The following is a 13,146-nucleotide window of genomic DNA, read 5'->3' on the forward strand; positions in this document are numbered from 1 at the left end:
GCTCTACCACTTAAGCCACAGCGCCACTTATGGCTTTTTTCTTTTTGCTTATGTTGTGCTGAGGAATCGAACCCAGGGCCTCATGCATGCAAGGCAAGCGCTCTACCACTGAGCCACCTTCTCAGCCCTAACTAAAGTATTTTTACAGAATAAGTCCAGTTATTTGTTTTGGATGAAACAGATAAAAATATTGACTCCTTGAGCTTCCCTAGAAATGAAACAGGTATTTAGGTGTGCACACGACCCTTCTGTAGCTGGCAGGTTGGGTTCATTGTTGCAATGTAGCTGCGAAGTGCTGTATTGTCCTTTCCCCCTGCTGAGAGCAAGTGGTTCCCACAATCTCTGTCTAGCTCAGTTCTGTAGTAAGACAGGGACGCTTGGTCTCAAACATCATTTCTCTAGTGGTGTTAGGAAAACTGTTACATCAGCCTAATTGATTTGTCAGTGTAATTAGTCATTAGCCTTTAAAAAAAAAAAAAGACTGTGTTGCTTCCTGATTCAGTGTTCATCAATATATTGGACCAAGAAGAACAAGAGAGAGACATTTCAAATTCTGCCAAAGAAACAGATTTAATGTTTTTCAGTAATTTTGAGGAAAAATAGATAGTTTTTTCATTAACACACATAAAAGTTAGAGCCATAGATTTTTTGTTTATTTTCTTCTTTAAGCTCTGAGCCAAAATAGCAGAAGCTACTTGTTTTTGTATTTGTAGTAAGACAGCAGAGAAAACACAAGAAGAAAATAATTCAAGCATGGGGCCAGACAGAAGAAAACCTAATAGGACCTATTTTAAATCTCTGGTTCTTCATCCTAAAATTTGGTACAATTATATCTGTAATTTAGGAATAATTAATAGAATGAAGGGTCTCCTTAATGGTAGGGAATGAGAGTTAGAAATCAAATGGCTTTTATCCCAACTCTGATAGCAGTTCACATTTTCCTCTCTGAAATATTATAAGGAAGTGTTTCTCTGCTCTTTGTGACAAGCAAGAGACTGAAGTTAGATAGAAGGTATAGCATACCAGCCTCTAGAAGATGTATGCCAGGGATTTATTGCAGTGTCTGATCTGATAAGAGCTCCTCTTCCCTAGTATTGCTAATTAAGATGCTTTTCCTATGTAGTTAGTTCCTGAATTAACCGAGGCAGGATCTCATCTCCTTACAACAGAGCTGTGAAGTGCTTTGTTGTCTTTGTCCTGCTCAAAATAAACTTGTTACCTTCCAGGCCCTGCCTGCCATGTGCCTGGCAGCAGGCAGGGATGCTTGGTTGCAGACACATCCATCAACTAAAGCATTCACTTGACTATGACTCTTGAAAATTAGGACTTGTAAGCTAGGGGCTGGCAGCTCACATCTGTAATCCTAGCTACAAAGGAGGCTGAGATGGGAGGAATAACCAGCTAAAAGCTGTAAGTGGAGCTGTGGCTCAAGTGGTAGAGCAAAAAAGATGAGCAACTGTGTGAGATCCTGAGTTCAAGCCCCACACCAACACACACACACACACACACACACACACACACACACACACACACACGAAAAGGAAATTAGCACTTGTTAATATTTTGTAGATTGAAGAAAAAAATGTGCAGGAAGAAAATAAAGGACAAGCTATAGTTCTTTTTTTGTCCCTGACTTACTGGTAGTATTTTAATTCCTTATTTAATAAAGCATTTTTCACCAAAAGTTGGTTTGTGGAGAGATTCATATTTTGTGCCATACAAGAGTGTGCAGGAGCTGCTTTTAGAATCAAAATATGCATATGTACTCATGTCACAGGTTTTTGATTTTCACATCTGTTATTATACACTACAATCTGCTACTACCTGTGAAAAATTGAATTTTCAGTTGGATATCTATCATCTGCTTTGAATTTACTGTGTTTATTCTAGTGAAGTAAATCATGGACTGATTTTGAAAGTGATTTTTTTTATTAGGTAGGCTTGAAAATCAGGGAAATGAATCAGAAAAATAATCGTATGGCCTGGTAAAATGATAAGATTTATGTAAATTGTACTAAAAGAAAGTTGTGATTGGCTAGTATACACAACATGAAAGCAAATGTGAAATGTAGCCTAGATTTCATGCTGAATAGTATTGATATTCAAAGGGAAAAAATCAATAATTGTGTTAGGTTTGATTGTTTTTCATTTACATGAGTCTTTCTTTAAAGTTTTGTTGCTTATGTCTTGTATTTCCTTCACATTTCCTCTACAATTAGAACTTTGTCAGTATTTTCTGTCAGCTTAGTAAGTGGCAAAGTATTTATTATTTTTTATTTATTTTAGCAAATAAATAGCCATTTGTGGGTATCACTAAGTAAGTTGAATTGTGCCTTGCTACTAATGTAAAGATGATTTTGTGTTTTAATACAGAAATTGATAGGAGTACATGACAAGGTTGTGGTCACAGATATGATGGACCTGATGTAGGAAGAGTCACAAGTGAAACCACATATTGTTTGGATAAAAATAAATTGCCAGGGTCTTTATATTTATTTTTCTCTTCTGATTCTTTGACAGTTTTTGACATATAGTAGGGGAGATGGACTGAGCAGGAAACAGTAGTCTATATGACTACCTTGGTCCTGGACCACAACTGTGCAGGAGTATGTGATGATGAATGTGATCTATATCTGTACTGTTCACAACAAGTCCCAACAGGTTACAAGTGAATGTTAAAATGAAATAATGTGGGGCTGGGAAGATAGCTCAGTGGTAGAGTGCTTGCCTTGCATTCATGAGGCCCTGGGTTTGATTCCTCAGCACCACATGAGCAGAAAAGCTGGAAGTGGTACTGTGGCTCAAGTGGTAGAGCGCTAGCCCTGAGCTGAAGAGCTGAGGGACAGTGCCTAGGCCCAGAGTTCAGGCCCCACAAACAACAAAAATAAATAAATAAATAAATAGATAAATAAATAAAGGAGCATGTGAATTTTCTATTTTATCTCATTTTCATTCTGTTAAATTTCAGTAGCCATAGGTGTCTTGTGACTGATGTGTCAGAAAGCACAGTCCTAAGCAATGGTAGCATTCCAGCCTCTACAATTGCAGTTAACAGTTGCAAAATGGATTCATTGCTTTGCTTGGTCTTTAATGCTGCCATCTCTTGCAGGCTGGAACCCACTCTTTCTTTGGTATAGTCTTTAATTTTACTACCCCCAAATCTAATTCTCTTCACTGCTTCATAAATAAATAATGCTCAAGATACCTGAATTTTTAAAATCTCATTTTGCAGTAAGATGAGCCTTGAGTCCTTCTGTACTAACTGCAAGATCAATCTTTTTCTCTAGATATTTCAGCAGCATCTAGTGCTCCATGTAGAAGCACATTTTCTATATAATTTTAGCAATAAAGAGCCACTGATGACTGACAAGTGGCTCACACGTATTAATGAGTTTGGATTTTTGTTCAGATTTGGCAGTGGGGCATCGATTTGGAAGGAAAGCTTGTGTCCATAGACATGAAAGACAAGAGGATTCCTTGTGACATTGAGATTCCCTGCAGTACTCCAGTGGAGGAAATGCCAGACCACAGTGGTGGCTCATTTCTGGGAATAGGGCTTGCAGTGCTAAATAGGTGATTACAATGTGCATTGTCATCTTTCCAGGAATTTTCAATCTTGTTTTAATGCTGAGAGCTAATCAGCCATTTGGTTTCATTTTTTTCTTTGTGTTCTTTGTGCTGGTCCTGGGGCTTGAACTCAAGGCTGGGGTACTGTGTCTGAGCTTTTTTTTGCCCAAGGCTAGCACTCTACCACTTGAGCTCCTCTTCTGACTTTCCTGCCTGTGCTGGCTTTGAACCATGATCCTCAAATCTCAGCCTACTTAGTAGCTAGAACTACAGGTGTAAGCCAAAAGCACCTGGCTAAAAACACGGTCTTTGATAGTAAAGCAGCTTTAGTCCTGAGCTCATGTGTGCATCACTGGCCTTATCCTCAGTTAAATTAGCAGAGCATATGTCAATTATTTTCTTTATGATTGGTTATTTTTTTAAAAAGTGGGATCTGTCCACTCAAAGTGGCTCAAGTCTGTAATCCTAGCTACTTGGAAAATAGACATGGGGATCATGGTTTGAGACCAGCCTGGGCGAAAATATTCATGAAACTCAATCTCAATCAATAACTGAGCATGGTGATATGTGCCTGCCATCCCAGCTCCAGAGGGAAACACAATGGCTGTGCTAGGGGAAATCACAGAAAATGCTGGATCAGGCCAGGCTGGGCATGAAGTGGACCCTACCTTAAAAATGGCCTGTTAAAAAAGGGACTAGAGAATGGCTCAAGTGGTAAAGTACCTGCCTAGCAAGCTTGAGGCCCTGAGTTTAATCTCTCCTACTGCCAAAAAGATAGATTAAATCATAGTGACAATAGTAAATAAAATGGGGTCTATAAATTACTTGCTTAGAAGTTTATTCCCTAGTTTTGTAAAGATGGTTATTTTGGGGATCCTCTATTGGGTATTTTCTGTTCTTACTGGTTAAAGATATGTGCTATATAAAATCATCCCATTATGTTAATAGCATATCTGCCTTTATTGTGTTAGGTAATAGGCAGAATAGAACACATCTTAAATTACTTTTAAGGAAAATATTTAAGTTGATTTTGTTTGGAATTATTCTTTGATCTGAAGGAAATGATTTTTTTAGTGCTTAGTGTAAACTGGAGCCTTTTGCTAAGCACAAGCAATGGTCATGTGCTAGGGTTAAATCCTACAAACATTACTGTTTTATATGTAAGTTCAATAAATTACAATAAAGTATATTTTTCTTTGAAGTAGTTTCCTTTTTTCTTAAAAAATTGTTGCTTTTTGCAGTGACTCCATATTTTCAAAGGAGGAAAAGGTGAAGCAGTACTCTATAAGTATAAAATCTATTCCAGTTGCAAAATTTCATGGAAATATGCCATTTCTAAGGTTTCCATAGTTTCCAGATAGCTGTTGCTTAGCAACACTACAGACATTCATCGGTGCAGATGTTCATAAGCACCATCTACCAATCACTGGCTTTAAAAAAAGAAAAAAGTATTTGAATGTAGATTTATCCCTCTTTTGCTGTGGTACTTTCTGGTATACTTGAAGTAGCTATTAGCAATGACATTTTCTCTGTTAAAGAACAAATACTGATCAATACGGGTATTTTCCATAACAATTTTCTAAGAATAGAAACATGAATATGATTTAAAATTTTCTTTCTTGTGTGTATACTGGTTCTGGGCCTCTAACTTAGGGCCTGGGTGCTGTTCTGAGCATTTTTGGTCAAGGTTAATGCTTTACCACTTGATCCAAGCTCCAATTCCAGCTTTGTGGTGTTTTTTTTGTAGAAAAGAATCTCAGAGGGGCTGGGAAGGTGGCTCAGTGGTAGAGCATTTGCCTTGTATGTCTGAGGCCCTGAGTTCGATTCCTCAGCACCACATAAGCAAAAAGAAAAAAGCCGGAAGTGGCACTGTGGCTCAAGTGGTAGAGCGCTAGCCTTGAGCTGAAGAGCTGAGGGACGGCGCCCAGGCCCAGAGTTCAGGCCCCACGACTGGACCCCCCCCCCAAAAAAAAGAATCTCAGAGACTTTCCTGCCAAGGCTACGTTTGAACCATGATCCTCAAATCTCAGCCTCCTTGAATAACTAGGATTACAAGTGTAAATCACAAGCAGCTTAAAATTTTTATGTTATCTATGCTATTTATTGGCAGGATCTCATTATGTAAATCAAGCTAGCTTCAAATTTATGATCATCCTGCCTCAACCTCTCTAATTCTGGGATTATAGGAATATACAAAATTCTACCATGCCTGGCTATTTTTGTATTTTTAGTAGAGTTTATTTCTCCAAGCAGGAAGAACAAAAAATTCTCCTATGCATTCTGCTCTCGCACATGCATAGCCTCATATCACCATGCTACATTTGTTATAAATATCCACATCGATACAGCATTATCACCCAAATTCAATTAAAATTTACTTATTGCTATTATAAACGTGATGTACAGAGGGATTACAATTACTGAGTCAGACAATGAGTACATTTCCTTTTGCACAGGTCTCCCCTTCCCTCACTCTCTCTCTGTCTCCACCCATAAGTTGTATAGTTCACTTTAATCAATGTCCAGTGAGCTCCACTGCTGCACTTTTCCACCCTTTCACCCTTTTTCTGTGCCTTCCCACACGCTCCCAAAGAGAGACACATGAATACACCACACATAAAGCAAAGAAAACAGAACCATCCACAAAATTTTTTAAAGAGATATCCCTTTATTTCACATCTTGGAGTTCATTTATATATACATGTATATATGCATATATATAATTTTTATAATTATAAAGAGGCACATAGGCATTGCACCTCCTCCTTTGGTCTCATTGTATGTGAGTGCTTAGAATTCTGTATAATTTATCGTATTCCAGTGTATTTTAGATCTAACTTCCACATATCAGAGAAAGTGTGCCATTTGTCTCTCTGAGCTTGGCTTACCTCACTTAATCTAATTTGTTCTAAGTCCATCCATTTCCTTGCAAATGACGTAATGTTATCCTTTTTAATGGCTGTGTAAATTACATTGTGTATAAATGCCACATTTTTTTTGATCCACTCATCAATTGTAGGGCAACTAGACTGTTTCCATAACTTGGCTATTGTGAATAGTGCAGAAATGAACATGTTCTGGCTTGTGAGATTCTGGGTAGATGCCCAGGAGTGGTATGGCTGGGTTGTAGGGAAGGTCTATGTTTAGTTTTTTGAGGAGCTTCCAGAGGACTGTCCAGAGTGATTATACTAGTTTACATTCCCACCAACAGTGCAGCAGTAGAGTTCCTTTTTCCCCACATCCCTGCCAATGTTTGTTGTTGTTCAGATTCACAGTGGAGGAGAGGTTGAACTTAGGACCTTAAGCTTGCTAGGCTGACATGATACCACTGAGCCACACCTCAGCCCTGTTTATCACTAGTTGTTTTTAGGATAAGGTCTTGCTTCCCATCGACCTGAGTACACCTGGTCTGTGATCTACCTACTGTAGACTTCCTGTCTTCTCCAGGGTCACAGACACATACCACCGAGTTCAGCGTCTCTTTATTGAGTCTCATGAGCTTTATCCAAGCTTCCCTCAAATCATATTCCCCATTCTCAGCCTCCCAAAATACTAGGACTGCATGAGTGAGCCATCAGAAACCTGCCTCAACATTTTAACTCATTCCAGCATCACTTTCAAAGCCTTTTTCTAAAAAGCCCAATTCATCAAATGTTTGTCCATAGTGCAAGAAAACTGAAAATAAATGACTAAAACTTTTGTTATGAAAAGCTTTAATATCAGAGTTTAAAAAACCCCACATGCCTCTCCAGCAATATACTGTACCTAGGGTTCAGTATATTTAGCAGGCAAAATCCTTTCTCCTCTCTGTGATGGCTAATACTGACTGTCAACTTGATTGGATTGAGAAGCACCTAGGTGATTAGCAAGCACACCTCAGTGTATCTGTGTACCAGAGAGGATTAACTGAGGGGACCAGTCCTACTTTAAATGCGGGGCAGCCAATGGGCTGGGAGATGCGATATTCCCAGAAGGAATAAAAAAAGAAAAAAGTCTGCCACTACAGACATCCTCATTCTCTCTTCCCGTGCTTCTCTCCTTTTCTTCTTCCCTCTGTCCCTCTTCCTGCTCCTCTCTCTGCTTCCTGGGCTGCCAAAAGATGAGCTCCTCTGCCCCCCCCCCCCATCATGATGGATGGAACTCTCTGAAGTCATAAGTCAAAACAAACCCCTTTCTAAGTTGTTTATGTCAGAGAATTTGTCAAAGCAACAGAAAATAACTAATATACTTCCTTTACTAATACATTGTTTGCTAAGAAGCTTACAGACAAGCCAAACACATGCATAGATGAGCAGAGATGTTTGCATTTAGATAAAATATCAACAATCTTCTATGTTTTCTGCAACTTCATTAAAATCTTCATAAAAGTCAAGACCATTCTCATTCTCTAGTTCTTCAGCAGACATGCTAAATCTCTTCTCCCAGGTCTGTCCCCCGCACTGTGACCACTCCACCTCCTGCTTCCTAGAAAAGAGGCCCCAGAGAGCCTCCTCATTCCTACACACTGACACCTCCACTTCCCCAGGAATACCCACACTCTTGACTTACAGAGTGTAAATGCACTGAATGGGGCCAAGATCAGAGGTGGCAAGAAAAGCATGTATTTTGGGTGCAGAATTGAAGGGACCACCAACAAAAAAGAATATATATAGTCATTTACTTATTCCATTGTGAGTCAGTATCTTCCTTATGGGGGAAGTATTAAAATGAAACCTGCAGCCAAGCACTGGTGGCTTATGCCTGTAATCCTAGCTACTCAGGAGGCTGAGATCTGAGGATCACAGTTCAAAGCCAGCCCTGCCAGGAAAGTCTGTGAGACTCTTCTCTCTAGTAAACCACCAGAAAACCAGAAGTGGGGCTGTGGCTCAAGTGGTAGAGCATTCGCCTTAAGCTGAAGAGCTCATAGACAGTGCCCAGGCCCAAGCCCAGAGTTCAAGACCACAACCAACAAAAAAAGAAAATAAAAGAAACCTGCTTCTCTGAATGTTTCCTTTTCTTTCTTCTCTATGAAATATAAACATATATATATATAATATCTACGTGTATGTGCATTTATATATATGTTGTATATACATATGTATGTATATATACAGCACCATATGTATACATATATGTAGAGAGAGAGCATTTAGCTCAATGTCCTATTTTAAAAATGAACATTGATACAAGAACTGCCAAGCAAAATGCCAACATGCTGAACAAAATATCAACATTTTAAAGGAGGCAGGCCCAGCCTTTGCACATACACCCAACCTCACTGAATTCATCCTGCTGACAGCAACTCCCTGGGAGTGAGACTTTCTAACTAGAAGAATCTCCTGATTGTGCATAAGTACATAACTGAAAGCTTCAGCTCTGACCCTCATTTATGCCCTACATATTCTCCTTCCCTCTTCCAACTCTAGTGGCAACTGCCTTGATGAACACCATAATCCATGGGCTGCAAATGTGGCTTACTGGTAAAGTGCTTACCTAGCATGCATGAAGCCCTGGGTTTGGTTCCTCAGTAGCACATAAGCAGAAAAAACCAGAAGTGGCGCTGTGGCTCAAGTTATAGAGTGCTTGCCTTGAGCACAGAGAGTTTCAGGGACAGAGCCCAGTCCCTGAGCTCAAGGCCCAGGACTGGCAAAAACAAACAAACCAAAAAACCAAAAAACCCGATGGACACCTGACCCTATTAATCAGTGGAAATGTGCAATTTTAAGAAAGTACCATTAGAGGGCACAAAGGTCCTAGCCTACTGTAAACATAATAACTTGATACATGTTATCTGAAAAACAAGACAAGTAGATACGAATTGGGAGATATTATATGCCTATCAGGACTAAAAAAGTCGTTTAATTCTTCCATTTTGAGTCAGTATCCTCCTAGAATAAGACCTGCTTCTCTGAATGTTTACTTCTCTTTCTCCTCTGGAAATACACTCAAACATTAGGTCTCTATTTCCTTCTGAATGCTTAGTCTCATAGGTATTAGTATATAAAACTGGTGTTCTGACTAAAAAAATCAATCTGAAGTTCAAATTGTTCATGAATCACATCAGCTTTACAGATGAAACTGAAGGGTTATGAGTTACAAGCATAAACTATTGGTGAGGATCCTTTAGGAAGACATTCATTCTTTGTACTCTTTCAAGTCCCATAGTTAAAAAGTTATTGGTACTTTTGAGGGATGGAAAAGGAGAAAAAGGTTAAATTATCTAGTGAAACACCAGTGGCTCATACCTATAATCCTAGCTACTCAGGAAGCTGAAATCTGAGAATCACAATTTGAAGTCAACCCAGGTAGGAAAGTCCATGAAACTCTTTTTTCTAATTAACCACCAAAAAGCTGGAAATGTAATTGTGACTAAAGTGGTAGAGCACCTGCCTTGAGCAAGAAATCTAAGGAACAGTACCTAGTCTCTGAGTTCAAGCCCCAATATCAGGAAAGAGAGAGAGAGAAGAGAAGAGAAGAGAAGAGAAGGGGGGAGGGGAGAGAGAGACAAAGAGAGACAGAGACAGAGACAGAGACAGAGAATTAGTATCAAGAAATATCTTTTCCCTTGACTTGGGTCATAAAACAGACCAAAACTTACCAATATCAGGATATACACAAAAATCATCTGTAAGTTATTTTTGCTACATTAGTTCTAAATTGTTTCTACTTTGCTATGGAATCCCATTAAATAAATTTGCTAAGGTTAAAACCAGTCTAGAAGTCAAGTTAACATAATAAGTCACTTTGAGTTGAAGAAATCACAGGTGCTCAGGATTTACTGTGAAGCTTGTAATTTGAACTTTATCACCTTTTCCCAGTAAATCTACTGAAGTAACTGATACTGAGAAGTATAAATTTTTTATCTGCTGATGAAGTAAAGAAATAATCTGAAGATTGAATTTATAGCCCCACTTTTTAAGGGTAGAAAATGATACATCCTCTCAGTTACAGCACTTAGGAATTCAAGTTTAGAGGCTCCCAATTTGTTTTGACTCCTCAAGAAAAGATAAAATTCTAGTCAGTAGCTATCTTTGGGTATTTGGTAGCTGTGACATTAGCTATGAATAGCTTGGCCCATAGACAAAGATGAGTGAGTGTGTAATAGTTATTTCTTGTTTAATATATATTTTTATTGTAAAGATATTGTTCAGAGGGGTTACAGTTACATGAGTAAGGTAATGACTACACATCCTATCAAGCATTGTTACCCCCTATTTCCTATGGAGCATTGTTTTTCCCCTACCATCACTTCCCTCCCCTGTAATAGTTATTTCTATACACACACACACACTCCACACACCACACACCACACATAAATACAATTGCAGAAAATGAGTTAGTTCTTGATTCAACGTTAATCCAAAGACTTCAAATTCCATCTGTACTTTGGATGTGTGGCAGAGGAAATGGGCTGTCAGCATGCCCCACTGTTGGCAATGCCCCACAGTTAGTAAGGCCCACTGTGTCCATCTGGCCACAACTTCCTCACCCCCTTATACCAAGGTTTATCTTCATTCACAAGCTACACACAGGTGCAAACTTCTGTTCACTGATGCAAAGAAATGAAGGCAAGAGAATACCATATGAACAAATAGGCAAAGATGAACCCCAAATCTTTAGTAAAGAAACTAGTAGCACTGGGATGAAAGAATGGTTTAAGAAATTACGTGAAAGCCATTTAAAATTCCAAGTAACACCAGAAGTAGAGATATGACTCAATTGGTAGAGCACTGGCCTTGAGTTTAAAAGCTAACAACATGGGGCTGGGAAGGTGGCTCAGTGGTAGAGCGCTTGCCTTGCATGCCTGAGGCCCTGGGTTCGATTCCTCAGCACCACATAAGCAAAAAGAAAAAAGCTGGATGTGGTGCTGTGGCTCAAGTGGTAGAGCGCTAGCCTTGAGCTGAAGAGCTGAGGGACAGTGCACAGGCCCAGAGTTCAGGCCCCACGACCGGACCCACAATAAATAAATAAATAAAAGCAAGCTAAGAGCATGAGGCCCTGAGTTCAAACTCTAATACACACACACACACACACACACACACACACACACACACAAGCTGGGGGCCCTAGGGGTGCTAGAGTTGTAGTCACTGCCTCTCAGAAGGTATGAATCTGTAAAGTCTCCTGAGCCTGACATTAGTGGTCTTGCCTGTAGTCCTAGCTACTTGAGAGGCTAAGAGCTGAGGACTGGGGTTTGAAGCCAGTCTGGGTGAAAGTCCAATTAGCCACCATTAATCCAGAAGGGAAGCCATGACTCAGGAGGCAGAGTGTCAGCCTCGAGTGAAAAAGCTAAGGCACTGTGCCCAGGCCCAGAGTTTAGTGGGGGCACCTGTTCCCCACAAAACAAAACAAAATAAAACCATGAGCTAGTGCATATTTAATTTTGAAATCCTAGTAATTTTGTAATCCAATTCCTGCTTTTGCCTTGCTTTGATTTCCATGCCCTGTGTCCCTTATCGTAGCCTACCTTTGTAGCAATAGTCTGCCTCTCAACAAAGGCCCAGAGTCCGATGCATCACTGGCTCCTCCACAACCTTTTCTGGCCCGAACTCTGGCACCATGGATCCTGGAAGTGAAAAAGAGAAAGTAGTCAGCTAAATGGAGTTTATGTGGACCGAGAAGTCTCCAGATGTTTTGCCATCAAGACAACAAATGAGTTCAGAAGTAAGGAAAAAGGAAAGGGTAGGAAGGAGTGGGGGAGGGAAGGAAAAGGAGGGAGGGAAGGAGAAAAGCAGGAAGAGAAAGGAGGGTGAAGGAAGAGAACTGGAAGAAGAAAAAGAGACTAATAGCCTGGCACTGGTGGCTCACACCTTTAATCCTAGCTAGTTAGGAGGCTGAGATCTGAGGATCACAGTTTGAAGCCAGCCCAGCAGGAAAGTCCATGAAACTCTTATCTCCACTCAACTACAAAAGCATCAGAAATAGAGCTGTGGCTCAAGTGGTAGAACCCTAGAGCAAAAGAAGCTCAGTTATAGCGCCAAGATCCTAAGTTCAAGTCCTAGGACCGGCACCAAAATAAAAGATAGCAGTTGGGTTTCCCAGAGTAAGTGATCTGAGAGGAAAAGGAAGAGTATCTACAAACTTTTATGACCAAGTCTTGCCACTTACTTGCCACCTACTACATGTGGACCACTAAACCCAGGCCTGGTCAAAGAAGGGCAGATCATCAAAGAATTTGGGGACTTATTTTAAAAACCTCACTCATGCCTTTGGACTTGAAATCAGAACTACGACCAAGGTGGGACCGCAAGGGCCAGGATGCAAGGCTGAAGAAGGCCCTAGGGTCAGGGTTAAGAGGGAGCAGCAGAAGATGGTGGACCTCCACCTTCATCGGGATCCAGAAGGACAAACAGAGTGACCTTCATTCTTAAATCAATTGCTAATTATCAATGTCAGCACATAGACTTTTTTTTTTTTTTTTTTTTTTTTTTGCCAGTACTGGAGCTTGAGTTCAGGGCCTAAGCGCTGTCCCTTAGCTTTTTCATTCAAGGCTGGCTTTCTGGATTTTGGTATTTAATTGGAGATAAAAGTCTCATGGATTTTTCTGCACAATCAGAACTTGAGACATGATCCTCAGATCTCAACCTCCTGAGGAGCTAG

At 40.0% G+C, this 13,146-nt stretch overlaps 1 non-coding gene across 1 annotated transcript; it reads left to right on the plus strand.

Moving 5' to 3' along the window:
• The first annotated feature begins 654 nt into the window (after nucleotides 1–654).
• On the plus strand, nucleotides 655–832 carry LOC122125099. The gene has a single exon (XR_006150725.1). It is a non-coding gene; the product is annotated as a small nucleolar RNA SNORA81 (small nucleolar RNA).
• Nucleotides 833–13,146: the final 12,314 nt, after the last annotated feature.

This window comes from Dipodomys spectabilis, unplaced genomic scaffold, assembly GCF_019054845.1.
Source record: "Dipodomys spectabilis isolate Male_0828 unplaced genomic scaffold, ASM1905484v1 ptg000260l, whole genome shotgun sequence".
Lineage (NCBI taxonomy): Eukaryota > Metazoa > Chordata > Mammalia > Rodentia > Heteromyidae > Dipodomys > Dipodomys spectabilis.